The sequence below is a fragment of the Phascolarctos cinereus genome, unplaced genomic scaffold, assembly GCF_003287225.1.
Source record: "Phascolarctos cinereus isolate Bilbo 61053 unplaced genomic scaffold, phaCin_HiC Scaffold_8;HRSCAF=390, whole genome shotgun sequence".
Lineage (NCBI taxonomy): Eukaryota > Metazoa > Chordata > Mammalia > Diprotodontia > Phascolarctidae > Phascolarctos > Phascolarctos cinereus.
Genome location: NW_027556291.1, coordinates 32,699,100 through 32,716,720, shown reverse-complemented (window position 1 = coordinate 32,716,720; position 17,621 = coordinate 32,699,100). Strand labels below are relative to the sequence as shown.

General features: G+C 36.5%; 1 protein-coding gene across 3 annotated transcripts in view; it reads left to right on the top strand.

Annotated features, from left to right (window-relative positions):
* Positions 1-13,446: 13,446 nt before the first annotated feature.
* The window catches only part of LOC110199813 (uncharacterized), a 69,837-nt gene continuing 65,662 nt past the window's right edge, over positions 13,447-17,621 (top strand). For all 3 annotated transcript variants that reach the window (XM_078147735.1, XM_078147734.1, XM_020974791.2), the window contains exon 1: positions 13,447-13,664. The gene's annotated coding sequence lies outside the window, so the exon portion shown is untranslated. The remainder of the gene's footprint in view (positions 13,665-17,621) is intronic.

Genomic DNA, 17,621 nt, shown 5'->3' with positions numbered 1-17,621 from the left:
ATCTGTAGAATCAGAGAGTTTGTCCTAAATGACATCTAAGGATGTTTGCAGCTCCAAAATTGCATGGTTTGATAATGAGACAAGGGGAAAAGGTGAGTTTGAAGATCTCTGCTCTAGGGCCCTCAGATTGGTGGTTGTGACTTGTGACCTGTGACCTGTCTCCAAGGAATATATGATCAAGGAATATATGATCAAACAGAAGCTGGGAAGATGGGTCACATCCCACCCTCCCTGTGATAGCCAGCTGTGAGGCTTGTCTCATATATATCCATTTGTACTCTTACTCCCCAACACAGCCAGATTCTTCTACCTCTTTCCTCTAATGCATAAGCTCACAACCTCCCCCATTAGGAGCTGGTTGTGGGCCCCTCTGGGCAGTTAGGACCTACCTAACCACTATCTGGGCACCCACAGCAACCACTAGGCAGATGCCATTGGGAATACAGCCTCTCCTCCTCCCCTGCCTTTCATCTCATCTCCTAGCTATGTCAGCCACCCTCAGGTGGGCTCTGGGGGCATGGTAGTAACAGCCTTCCTTTTCCCTTTTGGATGTGACAGTGAGTTACACAGGATGTGCAGCCATGGATGGGGTGTAATTTTCATATATTCTCCCTTCCCAAACCCAGACCTCTCAAATTTCCATATTTCTGTTGAGGGTACCAACACTCAGCAGCAGCCTTCTAGTCTCCCAAGTTAGCAACCTCATCTTCATCTTTGACTCCACATATCCAGTCAGTTATGGAATCTAGTAGATTTATGAGCCTCCACAGCCTCTCTTGCATGTGTTCCCTTCTCTCAACTCCCCTACCCAGAGTCTCTCCTGGACTGTTACAGTAACCTTCAAATTGGTCTGCTTGCCACAAGTCTCTTCCCTTTCCAACCCATCTTCCACATAGCTTGAAAATGATCTTCTTAAAGCACTAGGCTACCCACATCTTTCCTCTACCCCATAACCTTCAGTAGCTCCCTAAGTAGTATAGTTCAGGTATACATATATAATTTATAAATATGAAATGTGTACATATCAGGAACGGATGATCAAAGAAGTTTGGAGACCACTGATTTAGACAATAGAGCTTTCATAGGAAGGAGAGGCAACTTTCAGGGTCCACAGACAAATCCAAAGCCCCAGAAATACCCTGTGACCATATTGGATAAAAACATTTCATGATTTTATCTGGCTTCAGGTTTTGCAGCCCAGTCTGCCAGATGTGGTAGGAATAACCACGGTTCCCATGGTTATCTGTTGAGTGAACGTGAAAGCTGTAGTCATGGTACTGCTGATTAAAATCGAAATCTCTGATTTGAATGACGTTTTTCTGAGGCTGCTTTGTGTTCAGGAACTGAAATTAGCCCAGCACATTGGATGCAACCAGGGGGCTACTTTTTCTCCCCAGCTGGAGAGTTCTTATGGGATGATTTAGACTATACCCCTCTTATAAGACTGGCATTTTATGAATTTCATGATAATTTAAGGAAATGCAGCTAATTCTTTCAGGTATCTGAGTGTGTCCTTTTATGTTGTGCAAATAGTTTATTTTTATTTCAGGGTCCTGTGCTTACACTCAAATTGCGTTTCTTGCTACTTTTCCAGCAGACTGGACTTTCTGGAAGATAAAGGATGGCTTTGTAGATTTCCACGGAGTCTTTCTGCAAAGTTCTCATTTATGGTAATCCTTCTTCCAGATTGCACGGGAAGGGATTTACGGTGCTTTGTTTGAAGAGAATAAATATAACAGTCTTGTCCTTTGCAAGTCAACTTCATCCATCTAAAGCTGACATTTTGGTACAACTCATAAAAAAAAAAAAAACCCTGGCTGGTGTATATCTCTCACTTTGGAGGTGAAGCCCTGGCCATATTTTGTCTTTTTAGAATATCCTACCTCAGTTATCCTCAGGGGTTCAGACAAAACAGGTCATAAAACTGTTTTCACATTTGCTATTAAAATAGAATTGGAGAATGTCAGAGCTGGAAGATACCTCAGAGATTGTCTAGACCCACCTCCCTCATTTTTCAGAGGCCTGGGGGGCCCAGAGAGGGTAAGCAAATTAATTACCTGAGGTCTTACAGCTGGTTGAGGACAGAGCTAGGATCAAAATTCAGGTGTCCTGCAGGGATCCCAGCATAGTATTCCACATTCTGCTGTGCCTCAATCACTCCTTAGTTAGATTAGCAAATATATTAACAAAATATCTTTACTAATTTGCGTTTTCTTTCCAATTCCCCTGAAATTTATTAGTATAATAACTAAAAAAAAGACAATTTTGCTGACTAAAAAGGAAAGGCAGTTGTTTCCCTGAATTTGGGGGACTTCCTAAGGATTTGTGAAGAAATACTTTTTACTTCTTTTGCTAAATATTAATACATCTAAATGCAGTAGAGACTTCTAAGGTTCAAAATAACACTGGTTTTGTGCTCTACACACAGTGGGAAATATTACTACAGAAATGCCCTTCCTTCCCCTTGCCCCCCTCCCACATACACACACACACACACACACACACACACACACACACACACACGTGCATGAGTGCACCAAATTGGCTCTCTCCATCTCTTCTCTTGAAGGCCAGGCTTTAGAAAATTCTCCCATAACCAACTGTTATCCCTGTGCTTTTGTGACAACTAGAGAATTCTCTATCAGGCAGGATACTAGTAAATCCGGGGTTGGGGGGGGGGGTGTAGCATGAGAAGTTGAAGTGTAAAACAGGCATCCTGGGAATTCCAATGAATCCAGTTTTAACTGTAGAAAGAACCAACTGGATCTGGAGTCAGAAGGCCTGGATTCAAAATCTAGCTCTGCCAATTAATAAATGCATGACCTTGAGCAAGTCATGAGACCTCAATTTCCTTATCTGAACAAATGAGAGGGTTGGTCTAGATTATCTCTGGTGACCTTCTCAGCTCTATGTCTATGAACCGATTCAATTTTTTAATATAAAATAAAATCCAAGCACTTTTATTGGGGATAATTTGGTAAAAGTTGATCTGTTTGTCAGTATACCATAGTTCTACCATAATTCTCTGGGCTTTGGGTATATGGATTGAGGCAATACATTCATGTCTACCTGGTAGTAGTCAATGTGCCAATGTGCTACCTTGATCCATTCATACAAATCTTATAAGTAAAGCAAGAGACCAACATTTTAACTGAGACTTAACAAAACTAATCAAATCAGACAATTACTTTGGTGTTTTATAGACAACATCATGGCCTTGGGAAAAGATCGAAAAACTAGCTGAATTAGGTAATTTCCATTTATTTTACAGCAAGATAAAACAAGTATGAAATATAAAGTGTTTTTTTCTATTAATTTTCTTAAAAGATACCATTATCAGCCTGAGGAACTCTTACTCAATTAAATATTTTATATTTACCAACAAACAGGAAATCTCTTTTTTTGTGGAGACATGGCTCAAATGTGCTTGATTCACAGGATATGGAAAGGGTGGTTTTTTGTTTTTAAGTGTGTGGTATAGTAGAGAGAACTCTGGATTGGGGTTCAAATCCCAGCGCTGCTATATATTGTCTATATGGGTCTGAGCAACACACAATCTCTGTGGGCCTTAATTCCCTCATCTATAAAAAGGAGTTAGACTAGGTGACCTCTAATGGCCATTTTATATCTATGATTGTGTGATCATCTTGAGAAAAATTTGTAGAGAGAACTATTTTTTTCCTTTTTAAATGTTTTATTGATATCTTCTGTTTTTTTTATAACTGTAGTTTCCCTCAGAATCCCTCCCTATACCATCCCTAGAGATCCATCCCATATAACAAATAGTATTTTTTAAAGACAAAAAAGGAGAGAAAGTCAGAAGAACTAATCCATACATTGGAAAAATCCAAAAATATATGCAGTGTGTAACAACTGTGGACTTCGTGCCTCCATGAAGGAAGGAGTGGGCTGGGAATGTCATCTTGTCTCTCTTCGTTCAAGGTGTGCTTGACTCTTGTATTTTATAAAATTCACTTTTGAGTTTTTTGGTGTGTGGTTGTTCTTTCCATTTACATTGTATTTGTTGTTTTCTTGGCTCTGTTTATTCTATATCAGTTCACAGAAATCTTTTTATGCTTCTCTGTATTCATTATATTCATCATTACTTATTGCACACTAATATTCTACTACATTCAGGTAATACAGCTTTTTAGCTTTTCTCCAGTTGAAGGGCATCTACTTTGTTTCCAATTTTTAGACATCATAAAAAGTGCTGCTATGAATATTTTGTGGTATATGGGTACTTGATTCCTATCAATGGCCTTTTAGGTGTATGAGCCCATAATAGTCTGTAGGTCAAAGGGTATGGGTGTTATAGTCACTTTATTTGCATCATTCCAAATTGCTTTCCAAAATGGTTGTACCATTCCATAGCTAAACCAACAATACATTAGTGTGCCTATCATCCCACAACTTCCCAACTATTGACTATTGCCATTTTTTGTCATTTTTGCCAATATGCTGGGTGTGCAGTGAAACCTCAGGTTGTTTTGATTTGCGTTTCTCTTATAATTGGTGATTTAGAGCACTCTTTCATGTGCTTATGAATATTTGGCAGTTTCTCTTTTGAGCACTGTTGATATCCTTTGATCACAAATCTTAACATCCCCAAATTCTCTGGCTGATCTTGATGTATATAAACTAGAGGAGTTTCACAAATTTGGCTCCTCTCCTCTTTCCTTTACTGCACTCAATATTGTTCACAAAATTTGACTCATAAAACTGAACACAATATTCCATATGTGAGTATTCCAGGTCTTCCATACCTGGGCAGAGTGTGAAAAGATGATCACCTCCTTTGTTCTGGCCACTATACAGCCTAATACTGCAATAGCTTCCCTGACTACTATACCATAATGTTGAGTTACAGTGAGTTGGGATGTTACTAAAACCTCCAAATCTTGCTCAGACACACTGCTGTTTGGCCATACCTCCGGTTTTTGTATGCATCTGAGGTGGTTGTATTTTTAACCCAGTTAGAGAACATACATTAGTCCCTATTAAATTTCATCTTAGCTCAACCCAATGCCCTATCACTTATCACAGTAAAGAGCACAGGGTCAAGCACAGACCTTTGGGCTACTCCACTGGAAACTTTCCAAGATGGCATGCAACAATTTAGGCCTAGCTATTTACCTCATTCTGAATCCATGTTATTGAACTGTCATCTAATCCACATTTTTCCATGTTTTCACCAAGAATAGAGACTTTAAAATGATTTTCTAAAATCTAGGTAAACTATAACTAGAATATTCTCCCAATCTACCACTTTGGTTGCCTTATCAAAAAAAGGAAACAAGGTAATCATTGGATGATCTTTCCTTGATGAAGTCATGGTAATTCTTGGTGATCACTACTTCCTTTTGTAGAAGCTCACTGTTATTCCAAATTCCTTATTTTATAGATGAAGAAACTGAGACATAATGAGGGAATGTGACTTGCCCAAATTACTTTAGGTAGTAAGTAGCAGAGTTGGGATTTAAACTTGGAACCTTAGACTCCAAATCTTTCATCATCAGAGTTATCTCAAGAGTCCCTCCCCTTCCCCTTCCAGAGAGCCATCCTATATGGGTTGCAGCCCACAGTTTAAGAAGCACTGAAGGGGTCGCAAGTGGAAAAAACTTTAAGAAGCCCTTCTATAGAACAAGTAGTATCTTTTTAGAGAGGAAAAAAATCAGCACAAGTGATTAAAATCTTAGAAAATGTCTAAAAACATGCGATGTGTAACACCTATTATTAGCTTCCAACTTCCATGAAAGTAGTCGGTTGGGGTGTTCTCATATCTTGTAATTTCATTACATTTACTTCGTATTTTTGTTGTGTAGTTCTTTCCATTTATATTGTCATACTTACTGTGTATATAGTTTTCTTGGCTTGTTTCTTTGCTTACTTCATTGGCATCAGTTCACATAGATCTTTCCATACTTCTCTGTATTTATCATACACATCACTTCTTACAGAACACTATTACATTCATGTACCACAATTTGTTTAGCCAGTTCTCAATTGATGGGCATCTATTTTTATTTTCAATTCCTTGATATCACAAAAAGTGCTGCTATAAATATTTTGGAGTGTATGGGGTCTTTCTTCTTATTGATGGCTTCTTTGGATTATAAGCCCAATAATGGAATCTCTGATTCGAAGGGCATAGACATTTTTGTCAGAGCTCCACTAACAATGTGCCAGTGTGTCTGTATCCTACAACCCCTCCAACACTATTTCCATTTGGGGGTCATTTTTTGCCAATTTGCAGAGTATGAGGTGAAACTTCAGAGTTGTTTTGATTTGAATTTCTCTTATTATCAATTTAGATAATTCTTTCTTGTGATTGAGAATTTTTTGTAATTCTTTTGAGAACTATTTGGACATATCCTTTGATGACATTGGGGAAGGGCTATATTCTTGTATATATTTATTAATTTTTTTATATATCTTGGATACCAAATACTTGTCAGAGAAATTTGTTACAAAGTTTTTTTTTTTTCCCATTTGATCACTTCCTTTTTGTCCTAGGTGCATTAATTTTGTCTGTGCAGAAGAATTTCAGTTTCATGTAATCACAGTTATCTATTTTACCTTTTGAATTGCCTTTATATTTTGTTTGGTTAAGAATATATCTCCTACCCCTAGCTGTGAGGGATATATGATCTGTTTGTCTTTTAATTTTTTATTGGATAATCTTTAATATTAAGATGATGTATCCATTTAGAATGTATTGTGGGATATGGCATAAGGTATTGGTCTAAGTCTTATTTTTGCCAAAATGTTTTCCAGTTTTCCCTGCAGGTTTTTTTTTTTATCAAATAATAAGTTTTTTTCCTAGCTATTTTGTTTTCTGATTATCCTTTGTCTAAACTATTCCAATTATCTATCTTTTTCTGTCTCTGTGTCTGTCTGTCTCTCTCTACCAGTATCAGATGGTTTTGTTGATTGCTGCTTTAGTTTCAGGTCTGGAAGTGCTATTTTCCCTTTGCCTCTACTTCTTTTCATCATTTTCCTTGATATTCTAGTTCTTTTATTTTTCCAAATTAAATTTATTATTATTTTATCAAGTTATATAGAGTATCTCCTTAGTAATTTGACTGGTACAGCATTAAAAGTATAAATTAACTTTGGTAGTATTGTTATTTTTATTAAATGGCTCAATCTTTCCACGAGCATTGAATATCATTGCAGCCATTTAAATTTTCTTCATTTCTTTAAGGAACATTATGCAATTGAAACTAAGTATTTGGTGTGCTTTGGTGGCAGGTTGATCCTTGGATATTTTATGCATTTTGCAGTTATTTGGAATGGGATTTCAGTTTCTATTATTGCTTCTTTTGTTATTATCATATAGAAATACTAATTATTTTTGAGGATTTATTTTGTAGCCTGCAACTTTGATTAAGCTATTGTTTCTAATTAGTATCTTTGATGATTCCCTAGAATTTTCCAAGTAAACTATTATATCATCAAACAATTGGGATAGTTTATCTCCTCTTTACCTATCTTTATGCCTTTAAGTTCTTTCTCTTGTCTTATTGCTATTACTAGCATTCCCAGAACTGTATCAAATAATAGTGGAGATAGGGGGCATCCTTACTTTACTCCCAAATTTATTGGATGTTTTAAAATTATTATTTTTTTTTTGTTTTTAACATTAAAAAAATTGAGTTCCAAATTCTCTCCTTCCCCCCTCCACTAAGAAGGCAAGCAATACGATAATCAATTATACATGTGAAATCATGCAAAACTTATTTCCATATTAGCCATATTGCAAAAACAGTGGAAAAAATAAAGTGAGAAAACTATATTTCATTTTGCACCCAGAGTTCATCAGTTTTGTCCTTTCCCTTTTTTTGTGATCTCTTTGGAATACAGACCTAGTAGTGGTATTGATGGATCAAAAGATATGCAGTTTTCTTGCCTTTTGGGCATGGTTCCAAATTGGCCCCCACCCCAGTATCATAGACCTCTCTTGCCAACCTCCAAAATTATTTTAGGCTGGAAAAATGTTACACCCTGACCTTTTGTTGGCTCTGCTGCTCTACAACATTTGATTTGAGCTATTATTTTAAAATTGTTTGGAAGGAAATGTTGGGAGAGTTTGGCTATGTTGCTGCCTCTAATCCTCCATCTTGCTCTACCCCTCCCATATTTATTGCAAAAAAGTTTTAGTGTATTCCCTCACATACAATGCTTATTTTTGGTTTTAGATAGATGATTTTTATGTTATTGAAGAAAGGTTCTTCTATGCCTGTACATTGTAGGGTTTTAAGCATAAAAAGAGTGTTGTGTTTCATCAAAGGCTTTTTCTGCATCTGTTGAGGTGATCATGTGGATTTGGATGTTAGGATTTTTAATTATTCTGGATGTTTTCCTAATGTTGAACCATACTTGCATCCTTGTATAAATCTCATTTGATTATAATGAATGAGTTCTTGGATAAGTCAATGTAGTCTGACAAGATTTGGTTTAAAATTTTTTGAATTAATGTTCATTAATGATGTTAGCCTGTAGCTTTTTTCTGTGTTTTATCTTTCCTTCATTTGGGTATCAGGACTATATTTGTCTTATAACAAAGAGTCTAATGGGAGGCTTTCTTTCTCAGTTTCTGAGAATATTTTGTGAAGTGTGGGTACTAACTGTTCTTTCAAAGTTCCATCAGGACTATGAGTGTTTTCTTGGGTAATTCTCATACACCTAGATATATTTCCCTTTCTAAGATTGGATTATTTATCATTTCTCTATTTTCTTTTGTTTCCAATTTATTTATTCCTTTCTAATTTTTAGTTTCTCCTTTTTTTGTGCTTTTTTTTAGGTTTGTTGGCTTTCTAATTTTTAAAATGCATATTTAGTTCACTAACCTTATCTTCTTCTATTTTGTTAATGTATGTTTGTAAGGATATTATTTCTTCTGAGGACTGGTTTAGCTGCATCCCATCTTTCTAATATTGTTTCATCATTATTATTTTCTTGTACATAGTTATTGTTTGTATGATTTGTTTTTTGACCCACTCATTATTTACGATTTCATTATTCAGTATCTAACTTTTGCTTGTGATTACAGAAACAATTATTATTTTAAATGTGTTATGGCTTGTAAAAGATGCATTAACTATTTTGCCTTTTTACATTTGTTGGCAATATCTCTGTGCTCTAGTACATGATAAATTTTTGTAAAGTTTCCATGTGGTGCTGAGAAATATGTATATTCTTTTGCTGTCCCATTTAGAAGATGCCATAATTCTTTCAACTCAGGTATCTTTATGAATTGGTTCAGTTTCATATTTTCCCTTTTGTTTTCTTTTCTGTGCGATTTATTCAAAACTGATAGAGGGATACTGAAGTCACAATTGTATTACTGTCTATGTCTTCTGGGTCAGCTAGTGTTTCCTTTGTGAATTTGGATGCTAAGGCAGTTGGAACATATAAATTTACTACTGATATTGTTTTGTTGTTCCTGATTCCTTTCGGCATAATATAGTTTCTTTGCTTATACATTTTTATTTTTGAGTGTTCTTTTTTTTTTTGTTTTGTCAGCATGATTGAAACTCCTGCTTTTTTTTTTTTATTCACTTGGTGAATGGTAAAAAAAAAAAAAATCCATACTTTGATTTTTATTTTGTGCATGCCTTTGTTTTTTAAATGTGTATTTTGTAAGCAAAGGATTGTAGGGTTTTGTTTTCTTATCGAATGTCACTTTTTTGTTTTATTGGATTATTTAATTCATTCACATTTAGAGTTATGAGACTGAGATTTATATTTTCCTCCATTTTCCTCCATATTAGGGCTTTTAACCAAGATATGATTTTTTCCCTCTTCTGCTATAAACATAGTACTGTGTCCCTTCAATTACTTTACTTTCATCTTTTTTTAAGGTGGCCCTTTTCCCACTGGCTCACTTCCCCTCACCCCCTTCCTCTTGTACCCCTTTCTCTTTGGGGTTTCGTTTATTCCTTTTTCTCTCCTGCTTTTATCTGGTTATATAATTCTTCCTTCCTCTTTTCCTCTCTGCCAGTCAAGTAGTTTCCCTCTTTCTCTTTTCCTCTTCAAATAGTCTTCCTGTTCATTATTTTTTTTTAATTTCATTTTTTCATGTGTTAATTTTGGAAAAAAAAAGATTTCTCTCACTCACTTCATTATCCACCCTCTATTTCTTTCTATTCTAGATCCTTATTCTCTGATTCATGACCCCTATTATTTATATGGTCACTTTTTTTCCCCTCTGTATTTCTCATGCAATCAAAACTTCCAAGGTACCCATTCTAGGCTCTCCTTTTCAAGTGGTTTCTGCCATTGCCTTACAGAGCTTGTCCAGTGGATTTCTATTTTCCTTTGTGCCTTACCTCCAGAACAATGCCAATTATCATATGTGTCAAGGAGGAGGCTGCTCCATGCTAGGGTTCCTCCCTCATCAAGTCCTTGATTAGGCAGCCTATCACTTATCTATGCCTTCCCTTGGTAACCTTTCTTTTCCTCATTTTCCTTAAAGTCTGCTTCCTGAATCCATGTTCTCCCACTCTCCTAGATGGTGTGTGTGGGGGGGGGTGCCAGATATTTCTAGGAGTTCTGACTCCTACCTCCCCTCCCACCCAGATAGGAAAAGCAGACTTTTCAAGCACAAATCACACAGACCACACCCAGTTGAAGGTCTCCATCTCCCTTCCAAGACCACCTTTCTTCACCCATAGGAGTATTCATCAGTGGAAGCCCCTTCCACCACCAATGCAATTGGTGCAGTTCCTCCCTTTTTCAATCCTTCCTTTTATCCTCCTCACCCACTCCCCTGTAGGTTCTTCTCTTTCTGAGATCCAAAGGTTCCTTCCCCTCATTGCTAACTCTTGATTTGACCACAGAACATATTCCTCTATATACCCCTTTTACCCTCCCCCTTTGTTATGTATCATCCCATATTGTAATATCACACACACACACTCACCTGTAGGCAGGGTGTTGTCAGGTTCAGTCCATAATGCCCCAGGCTTACCTCTTTACTGTTACCTCCACAGGTTTCCACTTTCACCCCTGTCTCTTTGTTGAAATAAATGTCTTATAGGTCTTTCTGCTGTCATTCTGCTATTGTTGTAACCTTGGCTGCTTCATTTACTCAGTCCTCATGCATTTTTATTGTTTGGGGTCTTCATGAAACAAATAATCTCTTTATTTCAGGTTTTCTTTCTAAAATTTTTCAAATACCTCTTTATTTTTGAACATTCCTCTTTTTTTCATTTATGGTTAAGCTCAGATTTGTAAGGTAAATCACCCTGGGCTGCATCATGAACTCCATTGCTCTTTGGAACACATTATTCCATTCCCTTCTATGTTTTCTGATGGATCCAGAATAGTCTTGTGTTATTCGAATTCCCTTTCCTTTCTCTTTGAAGCTCTTTCTTCTTATCACTCAAAGAACTTGTTTCCGACCTGACTTGTTAAATTTAACCGCTATGTGTCTTGAAGTTGGCAGGCTTGTTTTTTTCCCCCTAGAGGTGGTCTGTGAATTTTTTCAATTGGTACTTCATTTTCTACTTTCAGGAGTTCTAGGCAGTTGCCTTGTGTTGTTTCCTGCATTATTGGAATTAAGGATTTTTGTCCTGTCATGGTCTTCTGGGAAACCCATGATCCTATATCTCTACTCAGCCTGTCTTTGTTTTTCTTGCATATTTTCTTTTGAAGTTATTGGTTTTTTGCTTCTCTTTACTTCTGGATATTTGCATTCCTAGTCTGTTCTCTCTGTTGTTTCTTTGGTGACTCTTGCCATTGCAGATTGAAGGTTTTCTATTCTGCCCACTATTTTTACTATGCAGAACTTGAAATTCTGCTCTCATGATTCTCATTTCTCTTTTCAACCACTCAGAAACAGCATATGATAGTTCCATGTCCTCCTGACATTCAACAGGTTCTTCTTATTCATCAAGCGTTGGATCGTTTTCCTTTGTTGTGCAATGTTTACTCATGTATGGCTTAACTCATTTACTAGATCTGGAGGCCGTGTTTCCTTCTGTTGTTAATGTTTTCATTGTTGATTTATCTGCTAGTGTTTAAGGTCTTTGAGTTTTCTTCCTGAGATCTTTGGTAATTTCAGTCTTTTCTCTCCTCCCCCCACCCCTAATTTTCCCTATTCATTTTCTGCGTTCCTTAGGGACTGGTCCTCAGTGTCTCAACCTTCTTCCACATTGGGCACCTCAATGTTCACCAGCCCAAGCCTCTGTCCCCAGTGACTTTCTGGTGGTCAGTACTGGCCCCAGCTGGACGCTGTGCTTTCCCTCAGGTTTAGTAAAGTGATTCACAGCCCCAACTTCTCACTCCCCTACACAGAGTGGCCTAACCCATTTCCTCTGGTCCTCAGTTATGTGGCCCAGCACTGGCAGTTCAGAGAGCTAGCTATAGGGTTATCTGCCTCTACACCAGTAGAATTGCCATGCTGGCATTATGGGATTATCTGCCCCAGCATGGGCAGGATTGCCAGACTGGTGCTACAGAGTCATCTGCCATGATACTGTTTGTCACAATTTGAGGAAACTTCTGCATCCTGAAGCTGGGGTCTCCACAGCACTGGGAAGAGAGAGGGGGGACCAGGGTGAGGGATAGGGTTTTGTTGCAAGCTCTGCACCATGTATCAGGTGCTTGGTTCTGCTAGCATAGCCTTGTTGCTGGTAGCATAGGAGGTAGGGGAGGGGTGCTGAGTAAGTTCTGGGTCAGTGAATATCACTTCATGGTTTGGGGTGTTTTTAGTCTTCTATTACATTTAAATTTTCAATCTTCTTTTAAATTCAGCTAAAGTTGCTTTATCTTTCGTGTGTAATTTCTGCTTTGGAAAGGTTTGGGAAGTTGAAGGGATCAGAAAAAATATCTAGTTCTCCATTTAGCTGTTCATGCCACTTACGTTTATTCTGTCTATGAAAGTCTTTCAAATGCAATTTTGTTAACTGCAGCGACTGATTTATTCAGTTAAAAGTTCTGAAGTTGTGGTCAACAAGAACACTATTCCATGTTGCCATAACCAACTCAGGGCCAACAGGACTTTGCTTCAGGGTACCCACATCCAGTAATGTGCTTCTTCAGTTTGGGCGGGGGGAGACACCTGTAACTTCCTCCTTGGGCAAACATCATCCCAAATTTCTCTGCAAGCCCTGGATCATCTCTGTTGTCCAGAGTATTGTTATTGTGCTTCCCCTGTTTCAGAGCCTGCTTCTTCCACCCCACTTGGACCCTCGAAAGAGTAAAAGTTGGTCCATGTTCTTTTCTGTCTAAATTTCTTCTTTGAATTCTTTTTTTTTTTTTACTGAATTTCAATCCTAATTTCTTTTTATAAAAGTTTTCTTTTTCTTTTGAAATTTTTTTAAATTTTCTGGAGGGAAAGGGGAGGGAGAGAAAAGAGAGGCTTGTAAGGCCAAATTATAAAATCAGAAATTGATAAGTGACAACAAAGTCATTTTTTTTCACTTTCTTTCTCAGACTCTCATTGTACTTTGCCAAAGGTCTATGCTGCTGAAGACCATGCTTCTGAAGTTTCCCTGCAGCTTGTCCTCCACAGTCATAGGGACTTCCAGGACATAAAGACCCATCATCCTTTACTTAGGAGGAATGTTGGAGTTAGTCACATGCACATGCCCTTCCTTATCATCTTGGGGCCTGGCTTGTCATGCTATATCCTTCAGTAAATCCCATTTGGATAGGTAAGTTATGTGTTTTTCTATTCTTAATTTTTTTCTGGTGTGGTAGGAACACTTAGTAAATAGTCATCCATAGAGGGTATTTTCTCCTAATTATTAGAAAAAAACAAGATGGAATGGCTCTGCCTTAACTTATCCACCCACTGTAGCATCTACATCTTGTCAAGTCTCTAGTCCTCAGTGTAGGCCTTTAGGCCTTCATCTCTAGTTTTCTAACTCTAAGGTTCCAAGTCTCTGTCTTTCTCCTTATATCTTTTATTTTACTCTCTGTCTTGATTATTCTTTATTTAACTCCCTCCATCTAGCTCCCTCTATATCTTCCTAACTCCATCTCTCTCTCTTTCTCTGTTTACTCTATGAAGCAATAGAGATCATAAAGATCTCCCTTTATGTGTATATCTACATCTCTCTGGATCTTTCAATGTGTATAGTTCTCATCTCTATCACTTTTTTCTGTGTATGTAAAACTCACTCTGTGTGCGTATATCTGTTTCTATTTCCATATATATATATTCCTCTTTGTATAATATATATTCACACATATGGGTATGCATACCTATGTCATCTTTAACCTTATTCACTTCTCTATTTAGTTCTGTCTCTACGTACCTCTATCTCTAATTCATTTCTAAGTATCTCTCTATGTATCTCTCTCTAACATGGATATAGCATATGTTTGTGTGCAGATATATGCATGTGGGTACTCATATGTAGTATGTATTAATATATAAGACATTATTGTAATAGTCCTCTGTATATATATTTGTATACACAGACACACTTCTTGTTTATCCATTGTTCTGGGCAAATTACTGAATTATCTGCCTGGTATCACCCATGATTTCAGACACCACTGATGCATAGAGTTCTATTTGTAACAGTAAGGTACCTTTCCTGAGCCTCTCAACCGCTAGTGTTTTCCCTCCCAAAATAACTTTATATTTATTTTGCATATCCTTTGCATTTATTCAGATGTGGTCATGTCATTTATCTTGATAGAAGGAAATATCTTTGAGGCCAAGGACTCTCATGCTTCTCTGCATCTATCCTGGACTCCTTTATATGATTAGACTTCAGTCTCAGTCTTGGACATTAGAGCCCCCTATGTATCAGTCTTTATCATTATGAAATGAGTATTATGAAACTATAAGTGCAGTCTATATTTGGGGAGAATTTTTTTCCTAAGTAGAAGTAATTTTTTTAAAATATAGTTTACCAGGATCTTTTGTCTTGGATGCTAAGGTAATAATTTTCTTTGAAATATAATTGCTTGTAATTTCAAACTTTTGGTATGCAAGCTATAATTTTCTTTTTAAATTAAATTTTATTTATAAAAGAAAGGCAAAATTCTTGGAATAAATACATATAGTCAAACAATAAAGATGACCACATTGGCCATCTCAAAAAAATGTTTGTCTTATTCTGTATTTGTAGTCTATCGCCTAGGTGGGCAGCATTCTTCACCGTTGGTCCTCTGACATGGTTGGTGATTGCAATTGATCTGAGTTCTTAAGTCTTCCCAGTTTTCTATGGAACCATCTCTCTCTTATAGCACAGTAGAATTCCACCCTTTATATGCCATAATTTGTTCATTTATGCCTCAAGTGATGGTCACTCCCTTAATTTCCAGTTGTTTGCTACCACAAAAAAAAGAGGTGCTACAAACATTTTTGTGCATATAGGTCCCTTTCTTTAACCTTCTTGGAGTATAGACCTAATAGTGATATTACTGGGTCAAAAGAGCATGTACAATTTAGTAGCTGTTTTGTTAGCAATCCAAATTGCTTTCTCTCATGGCCAGCCCATTTTTCAGCTACACCAATAGTGTATTTTCTTTTTTCTTTTTTGCTAGACAATGGGATTAAATGACTTGCCCGTGGTCACACAGCTAGTAAGTGTCAAGTATCTGAGGCTGGATTTGAACTGAGGTCCACTTGACTCCAAGGCCAGAGCTCTACCCACTGTGCCACCTAACCACCCCCTAACATTCCTATTTTCCCACAGCACCTCCACCCTTTTCCGTGGCAACTTTGCTGGAGTAGTTTTTATTTATATTTATTTAATTATTAGTGAATTGGAGCATTTTAAAATGTGGCTGTTGATAGCTTGGATTTCTTCCCTTGAAAACTGACCATTTATATCATTCAGGTAATGGTTATTATACTTTGACATTTGTTTCTTATTTGACTTAGATATAAGACCTTTACCAGAGAAATTTGCTGCAAAAGATATTCCCCAGATAACTGTTTTCCTTATATTTTAACTGCATCGGTTTTATTTGTGGAAAAACCTTTAAAATTTTATATCAAAATTATGCTTCGATTATGAATTCCCCTATCTATAGTTCATAGGCTAATTTCTTCTTTCCTCCTCTAATTTATGATGTCACTCACACTTTGTAGAAGTAATGTACCTACTTTTAGTATGTCTTAACATATAGTGTGAGATGTTGCTCTATACCTAGTTTCTGACAGACTGCTTTCCAGTTTTCCTAGCACTTACTGCCAAAACAGTGAGTTTTTTCTCTAGTAGCTGAGGTCTTTGGGTTTATCAAACACTAGGCAGCTATGGTGTTTGCTTGCTTCTGACCTTTTGATGGGCCTATTTCTAAACCAGTATGATTACTTCTTGGTAGTATAGTTTGAGATCTGTGACTGTTAGGTCCCTTGCTTCTCACTTCCCCCCCCCCCCATTATTTCTCTACCTCTATAGAGCTTTGGCTCTAAGAAAGTTAATTAATTTAAGTAGTTTTGTCATTAAGTTATTTTTGCTCAATGTATCCATGAGCAATCAGTATTATTCCAAGGGTGATTTATATTTGGATTCATCTAGTTCTTATGTGTATCTGGGTAGATAGACTCCCAAATATTATGTAGCTATTTTAAATGGCATTTCTCTTCCTGGTTTTGTTGATAATTAAACAGAAATGCTGATGATTTATTTATTTATATTTATTTTTATATCTTTCAAATTTGCTTCAATTTTTTGTTGACTAGGGTTCTCTAGAACATCAAATGATACTACTTTCCTCTTATGCTTATTCTCTTAATTTCTTTTGCCTTTCAAGCACTTTATTAAATAGTAGCAGTGATAATGAACATCCATGCTTTGCCCCTCTTCTTACTAGAAAGGCCCCCTAGTTTATCCCCATTACATACAATAATAGCTCTTGGTTTTAGATTGATAATAGTTATCATATTAAGGAAAGAGTTTTGGTTTTTTTTAACACTGAATTGGATTTTGTATTTCATTAGGGGCCTTTTCTGGATCTGTTGACAAACTTATCTTTTTATTGTCCCTTGTTATTTATATGGTTATTTGTTTATAGTGGGCTTGATATGAACCAATCTGGTCATAATGCATTATCTTTGTGATAAGTTCCTCTTTGCTAATATTTTATTTGAAATTTTTGCTTCAGTGTTTTTGTAGGATATATATGTATAGTTTCCCCTTTTCTATTTTCTCTCTGATTTAGGTGTGAAGAACAGATTTGTATGATAGAAGGAATTTGATAGAAAATCTTCCTTTCCTATTTTTTGACAGCATATTATATATAATTTGAATTAATTGTTCTCTGAATGTTGAATACAGGCTTCTTATAAATCTATCTGGTCCTATGGTTTGTCCAATTTCTGACATTACGTTGTTTAAAGTCTCTGTCTTGTTTTGTTAATCTGCATATTTTATATTTTTGTAAATATTCATCCATTTTACTTGCATGTTGGATAAAATATTCTCTAACAATTTACCTTGTCTTCATTTGTTGTCAATTTTCCTTCTCTTTTATTTGATTAAACTGTGTAAGGTTTTATTTATTTTGTTTTCCTTTCACAAAACAGTTCCTAGTTTTATTTTTTTAAATTAATTCAAGGTGGATTTTTTTTGCTTCCAGTTCTCAGTTCTTTCTTTCCTTTAAATTGCTCCTCACAGTCTACCCTCCCAGGTTAAATTTCTTTTATT